The following is a 14,962-nucleotide window of genomic DNA, read 5'->3' on the forward strand; positions in this document are numbered from 1 at the left end:
TTTAACATAGATATATACGAGTATACAGGGTGTCCCGTAATCTATACTTCTATACTAATATTATAAAGCTGAAGAGTTTAATCGTTTGTTTGATTGAACACGCTAATCTCAGGAACTACTGGTCCGATTTGAAAAATACTTTCAGTGCTAGATAGCCCATTTATCGAGGAATGCTATAGGCTATAAAATATTTTCAAAAAAATAGGGATCCTTCCTGAAACTCCAATAATATAACCCAAGGTGTACAAAAGTTTTGATTTTGATGATTCTTCCCGTAGTGGTATGATGATACACCAGGGGCGGGGATCGAATACACGACATTTCTGATTTGACTGCTTAAGCTTTGGGCTATTGGGCCACACAAACAATCAAAACATTTCCTTACACACGCCACCTGTCCAAATGTTATGCTTAATTTGTACCACAACACTTTAGTTTATAGGTCAACGAGCCGCCGCGTCGCTTGATACACATATCGCTTGCGACATTAAACGACAGATATGATACACGCTTCAACGATTTCAACCATTTCAAAGGTTCATTCAAACATAACGTCAGGCTACTGAGAGAATTACCAATATCATCTACCAACAGTTTGAATTTGTGTGCATTTAGGTACGAGTTACTTAAAGGTATAAGAGATAACTTGTTGGTGTAATATCTAAGAAAAATCAGTAGAGCTTGGTAAAGTTTTGATAAATTATGTTAACTCCTGAAAAGATACATAAATATAGTGCATTATATCTTTAAAATATTCTGATTTTGACTTAATTTTTACAGTAAAAAAATTACAAAGATTAAATAATTACTTTACATTTATTATCGGTTTCCTGAGCAAATACAGTAAGTAGGTAAGCGTCGTTAGTCCATGATAATGTAATAAAATTAGTGATCTAAATGATAGGTACTCTGTGTAGAGTCACAGGCTGTTTGGAAGATTTCGTAAAATAATGTAAATGTAGAGTCCTTTTCATGAAGGAAGTCCCGCAGACGCGGCGCTAATTCCTTCATGAAGGAAGTCCCCCTGACGCGGCGCTAATGCTTTATTGGCTTATTGTCAATTGTGTAAGGAGCTGTCTATTAGATCAGGTTTTAGCCGCGGGAATTCTTTCACGATAAGGACTCTACATTTACATTATTTTACGAAATCTTCCAATCAGCCTGTGACTCTGTGTCCTACAGTAACTGTGTGTAATTTACAATTCGTTAAGAAGTTTTCTTTCCCACTGACTGGTGCCTGACGTAAAAGTTGAACTTGGTTATGTTTGAATAGACCATTGATACGATATCGGCAATAACAATCTCGCTGTTTGTTCAACCCATATTTGACCCGTTGACTTGCCAGTGTAGTGTGTATCCACGCCTCCTTTTCCAAGAAGTTTTACTAATGTTGAACTATTATAACAGGTATTTATATTATATAAAAATACCTGTTATAATACCTGGTATACCTATATATTATATTCATGATCTTCATCATGTCAGCCGATGGACGTCCACTGCAGGACATAGGCCTTTTGTAGGGACTCCCAAACATCACGATACTGAGCCGCCTGCATCCAGCGAATCCCTGCGACTCGCTGGATGTTGTCAGTCCACCTGGTGGGTGGTCTCTTAAAACTATGTGCCCCGCCCATTGCCACTTCAGCTTCGCGACACGTTTAGCTATGTCGGGGACTTTAGTTATTCTGCGGATCTCCTCATTTCTGATTCGATCACGCAGAGATACTCCTAGCATAGCTCGTTCCATCGCCCGCTATGTGACTCTGAGTTTTGTTGTAATAACTATTACAGCGTTTATTTTAGCACAGGCACTTGCAAATAGATATACTTATTTCGTATAGAATTATTGAAATAACTCGTAGAATAAAAATGCATTGATATTTGTAATGGGTGCTGTTATTTATTCTGGGTATTGTAGCTTCTTTCCAATATAATTTTTTAATTGACTAAGCAGTTGGCCCACATGATGGTAAGTGGAAAATTCATCATTTTTCAGGCCATGCAAGGAAAATGCCTTACGAAATGCTGATAATATGTATTCATTAAGCTGAGGCACGAGTGAAAACAACGAAATCAGATATAATATCTATCCATTAATTTCGGATTTGATACAAGAAAAACACGTATTTTCACAGAGTATACGCCCTTTTGTCTGGACTTTTCACACATTGACAAAGGGACAATGGGCCCGTCGGTATAGCAAAACCATCTTCGATATTGCCGATTCAGGATATAATACAAAGATATTGCGTTGTATGGATGATATTTTCAGTTGTAAACTTTTTATACGGTTTTTTTAATTTTGGGTTTGATCCAGCAGACTATTATTGTACCCACTCCTAACACTCCGTCTTTCCGGCTATTTAGACAGGACCAGAAGGTCATGTTAAAAACATAAAGCAAATATTCTTTACAAAAAATTATTAGCCCTAGATCTAATATCATATTGGTCTAGCAGACGCCCGTTCCTTCGTCCACTTTTAGACCTCCTTAATCCGGCCCTGTCGGAAAATCCTTTCATAATGGACGTCTACTAACTATAAATTACCTCCATGACCATCTTTCTACGTTTAGATTTTCGAGATATCGAGATGACCTTTCAGTTATTTACTATTTCGCTTTATTACTTCGATATAAGTATTTACATTAGAAGATGACATCCATGACCGCACTCCCTTCTGCATGAAATTGTGTTTTTTGGGATAACAAAGTTTAACCTACCTGTGAAAATTGCATCTGAATCTGATGAGTAGGTCTGGAAGTTAGACTGACAGAAAATAATTTAAAAATTTGGTATTTGAATTCTGTTTTCCTAATTTTATCAAGTACAGACATTTAGTCTCTACTCTTTAGTATAGAGTTTTTAATTATCTCTACATTAACCATAAAAATTCACTATAAAGGGATTCGTTACAACTCAAGAGTCCTACAAATGATTCTATAATGTCCACCCTACTTTTGGCTATTCCGTTCGGGATTTTCTTTCATAGAGGACTTATTAACGTCAAAGCCAAACATATATATCTTGGACACGTATCTGTAATTATTTTAAGATAAAATGTGAGTAATAGCAGGTACATTTATTTTGAGAGGAAGACCTACCTAGAATAGAAAATGATATATTTGCTAATTGTATAACTAGGTAATTTAAAAAAGTAAGTGCAAAACTAAACCTATATATAGTTACATAGTGGATATACAAGTGGATATATGTATATCCACTATGTAAAAGCCAGCTTTAGGAAAAGGTACTTGTGTATGTATGTACTCACCACAAAATTACAACCAGCCGTTGTGTTAAATGAGTTAAATAGATTTAATTGCGATTTAAAGCAATACGAGCTCGTATAATTACACTTCACATCACACTAATATTTTATAGGCGAAAGTTCGTGTGTGTAAGTGTGTAAGTATGTTTGTTCCTCCTTTACGCTGCGGCTACTAAAACGATTTGGCTGAAATTTGGAATGAAAATAGATTTTGCTCTAGATTAATACATGCTACTTTTCATACCGGAAAAATCCATGGTTCCAGCGGAAATGGTAAAAAACTGAATTCCACGCGGACGAAGTCTAGTACGTTTATAAAGGTTTAAATATCATAATTCCACAACCTCGGATGACTGAATTTCAACATGGTTAGCCCATAACGCCAACCACACACGGTCAAATTTACCGTCAAGTCTGCAACGCGCATAGGGACTTACGGGGTATCCCGTAATTAATGGATAAAAAACAAATGGTAGATACACCACCTACTTAGCTAAAACTAATTTGAATACTTTTGAAAAAACCGTAAGTATCGATGGATATAGTTTCGATATTTTTCCTTGCACCAAAGCGCGTTGCAGACATGACATTATACTTGATCGTGTGTAACTGGCGTTATATAATTTAAAAAAATATACAATAGGCTTAAATGAGTGATCATGTTTACCCGTATGCTGTGATATAACCGGTCGGATAAAAACGAACAATGTCAACCGTCCGCGGTCCCTAATTCGTTACGCAGATACAATCGGAATACCTGTTCTATTTATATTAATAATAAATTGTATTGCAGCATTGTTCCAACACGATACGATAAGAAAATAATAATGGCACAGGTAGGTGCGTTTTCGATAGGGTTGAGTAAATATTTACACAATCCTTTATTTTTATAAATAAAGGATTTGAAAATATGTATATAGAAAAATCTGCCTCTTATCGTTCCTATGTGGCTTAGATCACTAGGTACTTGGTACTTTATCTAAGACTAGCGAGCCCGCGACTTCGTCCGTGTGGCATTCAGTATATTACAAATCCCGCGGGAACTATAGATTTTTTTCGGGATGATGATATAGTCTGTGTTAATCCAGAGTAAAATCTACTTCCATTCCAAATTTCAACCAAATAGCTTCTGTAGCAAGGAGGAACAAACATACACACTTACACACAAACTTCGCCTATATAATGGTAGTGAGATAGATATCTTAATTTTCAGTAAAAAATATTACATTCCATAGTTGGGAAATTGAAGACTGAACAATCAAGGCTGCTGAACACAGACAGAGATGTCTGGTTTGATTCCTGTTAGTCGGAATCATCATTATCAACCCATATTCGGCTCACTGCTGAGCTCGAGTCTCCTCTCAGAATGAAAGAGGTTAGGCCAATAGTCCACCACGCTGGCCCAATGCGGATTGGCAGACTTCACAACCGCCGAGAATTAAGAACATTCTCTGGTCTGGTGGTAGGTTTCCTCACGATGTTTTCCTTCACCGTTTGAGACACGTGATATTTAATTTCTTAAAATGCACACAATTGCAAAGTTGGAGGTGCATGCCCCAGACCGGATTCGAACTCACACCCTCCGAAATCAGAGGCAGAGGTCATATCCACTTGGCTATCACATCTCATAGTCGGAATACCGTATATCAATAACTATACCGTACCTATTCTAGAAACATTGATTAAGTTGGGGCAAAGAATATTAGCAATGTTTAAAAAGACACGGCGAATATTAAAAAAATATATCGTAGGTACTTAAAAACGTTCAGTACCTATTCACTGTGCATTATCTTAGAGTGAACTAAAAAATAACTAAAGTGATATGTGCGTAGTATGATCAACACGAAGAAATCCCGGGCACAAGCTTGTTTTTATGTAACTACTAAACGTAAATCAGATGAAAGTTTACGAACTAGTTCTTGCAGTGTTTCGAAAGAGCCTAAGATAGACTCAACTTTTACGGTAAACAGCTTTTTTAAGTGAAATAGAAAGCTGAATAAGTACACTTAAAACTTTCGCGACTGTACAAATTGTGACAGTTATTTTTTTGCTTACAAATTAAAATGCTATTTCAGGAGGATATGTACCTAAGCCTACAGTGGCGTGCAGTAATAGATGCATAAACACAATGCATATCCTTAGGATTCATTATGAACGTGTATTAAAAGAGGAATTTTCATTTTTGTTCAAGTTCTATGTATAGAACCTACCCTAGTTTAAAACCTTGTGCGCACCATTGAAACCTAAGTAATTATGCGGTTGTGAATTGTAAATCTTCATAAGTCTAAGTATCGAGTTCGAGTTCATTGACCTAGAACCATGTAGCAAAAAGAAAAAAAATCGAAAACAGTGAATCTCGTAGTTGAATTACCGTTATAAAGAGGTAAAGTTTTTGGTATTGTTGGGGATTACCACTGGATATACTAAACCGATTTTGAAAATTTCTTTGCCACTATAAAGCCACGTTATTTGTAAGTGTCATAGGCTATATTTTATCCTCGTATTCTCACGGAAACAGGAATTACGCGGGTGAAACCGACGAGCGTCGGCTTTTCGTATAACGAGGAATCAAAACGTGAAAAGTTTAGTACGTATCCAGGAGAAATTGACAATATACGGTAGAGTATTGTAAATACCCTGACGCTATACGATAAAAAAGTTATGTTTTTAAACAAAACGAACGCGCGACGAATCGGTATTGAATGGAATCGCAATTTTTTAATCTTATAAATAACAACCATTTGTTTATGCTGACCTATAAAACGCTCACAGAAATAACATACAAGAAATTTTAGGCTGAAGCTTTTAGCTATGACATATTTTTACATTTCACGTTTATTTTTGACTAGCCCCGCTATAATCTAACCTGTGTCACTTCTTATAACATATTGTATCAGCTAACTTCGAGTCCCGTCAAAATTGATGTAGCCGTTTCAGAGATTAAACGAAACAAACCGACCCACAAACCCTTAAAATAGATTTTTTAAACATATGATTTTCATATTACGAAAAACTGTAAAGGAGAAACTCAGTCTATTGTCAAAGACAACTTACAATCAGTGAAATACGCATCCAAGAGGATACATAAATCACTACGATCGATATGAAAATAATGACATCAGCTTATTTTTTCTGTTGCCGAATATTATGTCGGCTAAGATTCTAATGGAGTAATCAAGTAAAATATACAAGATTTTTAGTACATTTTTCATTTCAGTATCGTTCTAAAAAGTGGGCCCAAATTGCAGACATCTCCTTTAAAATTTCAAACAGGCACTTTTATTTTATTTATTCGCGTGTAAAAGGAAGGAAAAATTGATTGATTTAAATTGACGATAAATATAACCTATACATAGATTTCAAACAAATAAAAAAAAATATCGACCAGTGAAGCAATTTAAAATAATCCGACACCGGCAATATCCACTTTTCATTGACGCAGTTTCATGTACCGATTGCATCAATTTCAATGTATTTGGTAACACGTTCTTTATTCAACGTCCCGTTTGAAAGCCGACCAATGCGCTATCGCTATTGACCGAGAGCCAGTGATCGCCAGATTAAAGTACTATCACTCTGTTATATCGGCGACCGTCAGACAACAATATACAGGGTGTGTGCACACTTTAAAATTTTATTCTTATATTGAAAATTCACCATCATTTTTACCAGCATACATTTTTACCAGCAACTTTGTAACTGCAAAGAATAGACACGAATTTATACCAACGAAAACTGTACAAAAAACTTACACTTGTACCCTTATATACCAATGTACAAACCTCGATAAGTATACAATTGTAAGTTTTTAATTAATTTAATGACCTATCGTCCTCAAAAAGACGCGTGTTTTTTTTCTTTTTAATGTTTGTTATAACTTCGTCATTTCTTAACCAATTTTAAAAGTATTTTTTTTCTTTGAAGGAGTATATTTTCAAATTGGTCTCATTTAATTTTCATGAAAATCGGTTCAGTAATGTTGTGTTAAAAGGAAAATAACGAAATTGCCCGTACTGTGGCGCTATCGTTTTCTATGCTAGTACAAACTAAAAATAGAAAAAAATTAAGTCATTTTACAAAAAAACGAACCAACTTAAAATCACAAAAATAAACTAAAAAGCGAAAAATAACATCGTATGTGCTACCTTCTGATCACTTTGCAGGCGGTGCCAAAACAGTGATGCATTAACTAAAGCAGACCAAACCCGTTTAAATCATAAAGTTTTATGATTTAAAGAAAGTGTTGAAATCATAAAGTTTTATGATATAAAGAAAGTTTTTTCCCGTGGTACTTTCAGAAACGGCTTTAATTAATACGTGATCGGCACTGCCTTCAAAGTGATCAGAAGATAGCACATGATGTTATTTTTCGCTTTTTAGTTTATTTTTATGATTTTGAAATCGGTTAATTTTTTTTGTTAAAAATATATTTTTGTTTTTAACTAACTACTAATTATTAAGTGGTCATTGTCTCTCCGACTATTTCTTGTATTAGGTACATCTTTGGTAGTCCGTTGAGTGCAACGGTTAGAGGCGCACCTGGATGGTTTCAAAGTCAAATTCGGATGTGAAGGCGCATATTATGAATTTTGTTGTTCAATTATATCAAAGGTACCCAATGAACTACGTCCGGCATACAACACAAATATTGATGTTGTTTGTATCGGCTTATTTGAAAACATTTATTCAATCTCTCGGTTATGAGCTGTTGATGTACTGTTAACTCGATACAGTAGTTGAAGTGTTTTTCAGATAGCATGGGTACGGTGAGTCTTTTTTTATCTTGGATAGGATTGCGCTTGACTACAACCATGCCTGATGGTGAGCAATGATGAGGTCTAAGATGAAACGCGCTTGCCTAGAAGATGCCTATTCACTATTGCCTTGAAGGTGCACAAATTGTAGATGTCAGGAAACACAATCTGTATGTAATAATACGTACTATTATCGCGATTCGTGGCAAAATTTCAAGAGTGAAACGAACTGTCACCCGCACCTTACTACATGAAACGTCTACAGTATATCAATTATACGTCTACAGTAGACGTATAATTGATACTGAAAGTGTGTAAGTACTTTAAAACGAGAGTATTACTCTACTCGGCGCAGATCGTACGGGGGCGGGAAAAAGAAAGCCAGGCTGCGTAGTGACGTAATAACCATAGACATGACAAGTGACATTAATATTTTTCTCCGTAATAGCGGAGGCTTATTCATAATTATGCATCTCTATAGTCTATTGAAATGTTACATTTTTTAGGCCTTAACTTGCGTTTTTTAGAGGACGCAATTTTATTTTTTTGCTGTGTAGGGGGGGTCCCCCTGTCGTCCGCATATCATGGGAGTGTTATCAACTTGCCAGACTATAGGCAAGTGTGTCAAGTGAGATCATGGTCAAACGCGAGCCTATCTTGTATAAAAAAGACAACTATTAGATCCTTTTCTCTACAACATAGGGAGGATTATTCTTTTCTATGCATTCAAACCTAACATAAGCACGTCAATAACTATAATAATCAGATAGTTAATAACGATAGCTATATCACTTGAAACAGCACTGGATATATCCTTACACTTAGGTGATTACAGATTAGAAATCAGACACCATTCATAGTTAACAAGAGAAAGTAATTTCCATTGCAAACATACGTTTCCACGGGGTCAATGGCAGCAACTTTCGTTTAATAACCGCCGTAGACCGCGTCTAATATGCTAAATATATTGCAAATGATCACATGGAAACCAGTTGATGTTGATATTTTCTCAAGCTCATGCAAACATCGTGATTTGCTCGCTTTAGTGGCGAGCGAAGTATTTACTGCTCATTGATAAGTTCGAGTCTCCTCTCAGAATGAGAGGGGTTTAGCCAAATAGTCAGTAGACCAGTCACGCTGGTCCAATAGCAGACTTAACACACGCAAAGAATTAGGAAAATTCTCAGGTACGCAGGTTTCCTCACGATGTTTTTCCTTCACCGTTTGAGACATGTGATATTTAATTTCTTAAATGCACATAGCTGAAAAGTTGGTGGTGCATGCCCCTGACCGGATTCGAACCTACACCCTCCGGAATTGGAGGCAGAGGTCATGTCATATCCACTGGGTTATCACGGCTCTCTATATATGTAGTGGTATGTCTCTGTGTAGTCCTTATGTAGTTTGTGTGAAATACTGAACTTTTCTTTCTTACTAGAAATTTCTGTGCAAATTTTTAGCCCGGATTTTTTGTTAAATAGTCGAAATTTTATTACCATAAGCCCGCAAACCCACATTGGAATGTGGTGGTTCTAAGCTTCATATCCTTTATGGAGGGAGGCCTATCTCAATATTGGAAAATGATGAAGGAACGCTAATTGTTGTACTTTAATACTTTTAGGTTCTCATATTAAAAAGATGTTCCACTACTATTTTTTTTTCTATTTTATAATTTGACTTTTCAACTCAAATTTATAATAACTCGATATAGTCCAATAACTTAATTGACTTTAACTATTAGCCTATATCACTTTGTTCATGTGATATTAAATGCATAGCCCTAAACACTACACTAGTCATTATAAAGAAGTATATAGAAAACTAAAATGATTTTATCCGTTTAAGTCTTCTTAATGTAGGTATTTGTAAATGCGTCAATAATACATTATTATTAACCCTGAATATTGATAAGTGCAGGTGACCTTGATAGCCACGTACAAATAAATACAAAACAAAATTTCTTGCAGACAGCGCATACCGCCGCGCGCGGAAGTATGTAGGACGCGACGCGCGCGCGATACCTTATCTCACTGGGTTAACAACCTATAGCCGAGTATTGGAGTGTGCAATCACGCTCGCCTTATCATCGCTTGTGCAAATCTTATCATAGAGCAGACGGGAAATGCAGAACTGGCAGTTGAGATCATTAAAGATCTCTGTTTTATTGGTTTAATAGCAAACAATTAGTAGTTCACTTAAGGCTGCTCCTAATGCCAACGACCTTGAAAAATAATTTGTCTATTTTTTAAGGAAATCGTCGAACGAGAGTTTCTCTACTTATTATGTGAATTTTCAGATGCCGAAAAATAATGTTGTTTAAATAAAAATTATCATTTTTTCGTTTTGTTGAAATTAAAGTTTTTATAACAGAGACAACTTATTACTCAGGGCAGAAGTTCTATTAAATCTAATATTAAGAACTATTATATTAAGTTATATTAAATCTAATATTAAACACTTATTGTATAACGCTTTGTTTATAATACTTTAAGGAATACGTTAATAAATAAATAGTTCTCACCACTGGAGGCGTTTTCGGAGGCGAACAGCGGGGCGGCGTTGTAATCTGCAACAAAATAAAATAAAATTATTATATTAATTTAATTTAATTAGTGATTATAATACACTTTCTCAAACTTTCATACAGATTTGGGACGAGACCGGTAAACAATTCCCAATTATAATGTATTCGTACGTAACACATAAAATTTCGTACAATTTCTTTATTCAAACTCTAATTTACAAACACTTTCCAAATTCGAAGGCATTCTTATGATATGGTTGTTTTGATTTTTTTATTATTTGTTAAATTCTTGGGACCGTAGGACCGGGGTCGGGGGCAAAGTCTTCAACACCGACGTAACGTTGCCTGTCTTTCGGTTTTTTACCGAATATATTTCGGAGGATAGATAGGAGGAGGAGGAGCGAACAGGATCTTTTCAATCAAGTACATCCATCCCCATTCTACCACAGAACAGCGAGACACCGTGCAAATTGACATCCTTTTGTAGTCGATGTCCAGTCGACTCACACAAAACGTCGCATCGACAGAACAGCGAAGATGTGGAATGCCCTTTCGGCTTCTGTAACAAGAGTGAATAGGCATTTTCTAGGCAAGTGCGCTCCAACCTAGACCTCGTTATTGCTTTCCACCAGGCATGATTGTAGTCAAGCGCAAGTCTAATAAGAATTAAAAAAAATCTTCAAAATGACTGACAAAAATGAGCTCGTCATTTTAAAGATCTTTCAATTCATATTTAAGAATGAACACGGAGTAGAATTACTAAATTGTATTAAACTACTCAAAAAGATACTACTAATCCTACTACTATTATAAACGCGAACGTTTGTATGGATGTTTGGATGTATGTTTGAATGTTTGTTTGGACGTTTGTTATTCTATAACGCCGCTACTACTAAAGCGATTTGGCTGAAATTTGGAATGGAAATAGATTTTACTCTGGATTAATACATATACTACTTGTAATTTAGTTTTACACAAATCCCGCGGCAACCATGGATTTTTCCGGGATAAAAAGTAGCCTATGTGTTAATTCAGGCTATAAAATATCTAAATACCAAATTTCAGCTAATTCGGTTCAGTAGTCGAGACGTGAAAGAGCAACACACATTCGTATCATCAAAATCATCAGTTTTCGCAAATCTCGGGAAACCATGGATTTTTTCGGGATAAAAAGCATTTCCATTTCAAATTTCAGCCAAATCGCTTCAGTAGTAGCGGCGTTAAAGAGTAACAAACATCCAAACATACATACAAACGTTCGCATTTAGAATATTAGTAGGAAAGATTTAGCGTTCCATACTTCTAAAGTTCAAGGACTATCCTAGACAGATATAAATAATACTAATTCATTACATAACTATCGCCGAAATATAACATAACATAACAACTATTTATTTCCTTTATGCAATAAATTCATATAACAAGCACTATATCCATAAAATTAAATGGCGTAGTTGTGAATGATGCCAATGATGGTCTATGAAATATGCGCGAAGGCCACGGGGTAAACGACACTTTCTTACGCAACGTTCTGTCAGTGATTACACCACTGTTCTTTGACCCCAATCATTGGAGCCAGCGCATAAATATAGAGCTCATAGACACTGGTGACTACGACTGACGTATTGATATCATTTCATTAATGTGGAATTAGTATTCCAACTCTCACCATGTCTCATTAATAGAATTATAAATCTATATATATAAAAGAAAGTCGTGTTAGTTACTCCTCTTATAACTCAAGAACGGCTGAACCGATTTAGCTGAAAATTGGCAGGGAGGTAGTTTAGAGCCAGGAGAAGGTCATGGAATACTTTTTACTTTTTTTATACTTTTTTTTACGGGTAGGGTAGGGTAGGGGTAGGGTAGAGGTAGTTGAAAGTTTACATCGAGTTTCACGCGGACGAAGCCGTGGGCGTCAGCTAGTATCCTATTAAAAGAAAAGTTTTAGAATCTATTTTTGGCATTTGAATGGGCTCCTTTGAAATGCCAACGACAGACTTTGTTTTTGTATTTGTAGATTATTTATTATTTAGTTTTGGCATTATATTATACTTGACTTTGATGTTTATCGTCATTAATTAAATCTGAAATTAAAGCTCTTAATAAATTCTCTTCTTCTTGGTCGCATTCTTCATTGCTGAAGGTCATGTCCACACTGTAGTCCCTTCGATGCGTTGTTAAAGATTCCCCTCCAAACAGTCCGGTCCTCTGCTTTTCTAATGGCTGTTGTTACAGGGAGTCCAGTGAGTGACTTAACCTGGTCAGACCAGCGGGTAGGTGATCGGCCGCGTGGTCGTTTCCCTTCCACCTTGCCCACCACTATTACTTTATCCAGGTTATCGGGAAGGCGACGGGCTATATGGCCAAAGTAACTCAAGCTCCTCTGATAACATACAGTTGAAAGTCTAGTGGAAATGCGAAGCTGTTTCAGTATCGAGATGTTTGTTCTTCTAGCGGTCCACGTTATACGAAGCATCCGTCTCCAACACCACATCTCAAAGGCATCTATCTTCTTTCTGTCTGTGGCCCTTATCGTCCAGGCTTCGGCGCGATAAAGGAAAATTGAGAAGACTAAAGTCCTAACAAGTCTCTTCTGTTCTAATCTAATAAATTAGATAGGTACATTTCTAAATTCGCAATTAAAATCGTTAACTATAATTTCATAACTGACATACTGATCGAGTATTCTACTCGATAGCGAGCCGCCATATTGCTTACATCTACGGCATGCAAATGAACGTACATATTATATTATTTTGTTGTACACGTGTGTGTAAGTGTTGACAGGTCTGTTTATTTTACACACACATACATAACGCCGTGAGTGTGTGCGCGTGGGTTCGCGACCTCGTTTTGTTCTCTTCAACTAACCGAGTTGTTTTCGTAAAAAAAATCTATAAAACATGTTTTTATGTTTTTAATAAAAATAGACAGACAGACTTACTTTTGCATTAATAATATGAGTATAGAAGTATAGATTTGAAAGATTGTAAAACAAACAAAACGTTTCAAAAAATGCTAAAAGGTCACACAATAAGTTTTTCCTTTTTGTAATCAATAATCAATTTCAGCCAAGTTCCTCCGTCCCCCTTGTGGCAGTCTGCGATAAAACTATAACCAACATTCAAAACAATAATCAATTTCAACGAAGTTCCTTCGTCCCCCTTTCTGCTATAAAACTATAACCAACATTCAATACAATAATCAATTTCAACGAAGTTCCTTCGTCCCCCTTTCTGCTATAAAACTATAACCAACATTCAATAACTAAACCCCGACCAATTATTGCAATATTACTCGCTCCAAGTTATTTATTTACAAACGCCGCAGTCGACCGGACGTTAGCGATTATTTACATACAACTATAGTCCTTTGTGTCTATTTGTGTAGTCCAGTGCCAGGCTTCAGATCTAAATCACATTAGTTATAAGGCATTTGTGGTGGATTAACGCAAAACCACATTAAATCTAAATTAAGAGGATTACAAAGGTCGCACGTTAGTTAATTCGTTTTGTTAAAGAACAAACAGAAATAAAGCTAAATATATTCATGTAAAACTTTTGTATATTTACCACAAAAAGATTATAATTATTAAATTGTTCATACTAAAATCAAATGGCAACGAAACATCACCAAAAAGAGAACTCCTCCAGACAACCTTAGAAGTTACACGTAAGATTTTTTAGTTTGCATGATTTAGTCGAGATGATTAAGATATTAGCTTAAGCCGGTAATTGTATTGTATCAGTTAGGTACTCATGTTTTACATATAAAGTTACACTAAAAAGTCAGAAAAGAATTAGGATAAAGTTTAACACACAATTTATTTTAAAAATGAACACAATTTTCACTCACTCGGAAAATTTTTGAAAATTCAAGTAGGTAGTGCCTACCCAGTCCTTAATGTTTTTAAAAACTATACTCGTATCGTCCTAATCAATTACTATATTAAATAAAGGTCGGTCGTCATCAACCCATATTCGGCTCACTGCTGAGCTCGAGTCTCCTCTCAGAATGAGAGGGGTTAGGCCAATAGTCCACCACGCTGGCCCAATGCGGATTGGCAGACTTCACACACGCAGAGAATTAAGATAATTCTCTGATATGCAGATATGTTTCCTCACGATGTTTTCCTTCACCGATTGAGACACGTGATATTTAATTTCTTAAAATGCACACAACTGAAAAGTTGGAGGTGCATGCCCCGGACCACACCCTCCGGAATCGGAGGCAGAGGTCATATCCACTGGGCTATCACAGCTCTTTAAATAAAGGAAGCACTAAATATTGTAACAATTTTATTTGAATCCATTCAGACGTTTTTGTTTTCAAACTTAGCCTAAATCCAATCAACTAGACAAACTGGTATTTTTAATTTTAGATGAATTTTAATATTTATTTAATTTATT

General features: G+C 35.8%; 1 protein-coding gene across 2 annotated transcripts in view; it reads right to left on the reverse strand.

The window, feature by feature from the left end:
• LOC128198110 (ecdysone receptor-like) overlaps positions 1–14,962 on the reverse strand; it is a 169,621-nt gene that overhangs the window by 117,750 nt on the left and 36,909 nt on the right. For both annotated transcript variants that reach the window (XM_052881712.1, XM_052881713.1), the window contains exon 2: positions 10,548–10,592. The gene's annotated coding sequence lies outside the window, so the exon portion shown is untranslated. The remainder of the gene's footprint in view (positions 1–10,547; positions 10,593–14,962) is intronic.

This window comes from Bicyclus anynana, chromosome 5 (genome assembly GCF_947172395.1).
Source record: "Bicyclus anynana chromosome 5, ilBicAnyn1.1, whole genome shotgun sequence".
NCBI lineage: Eukaryota > Metazoa > Arthropoda > Insecta > Lepidoptera > Nymphalidae > Bicyclus > Bicyclus anynana.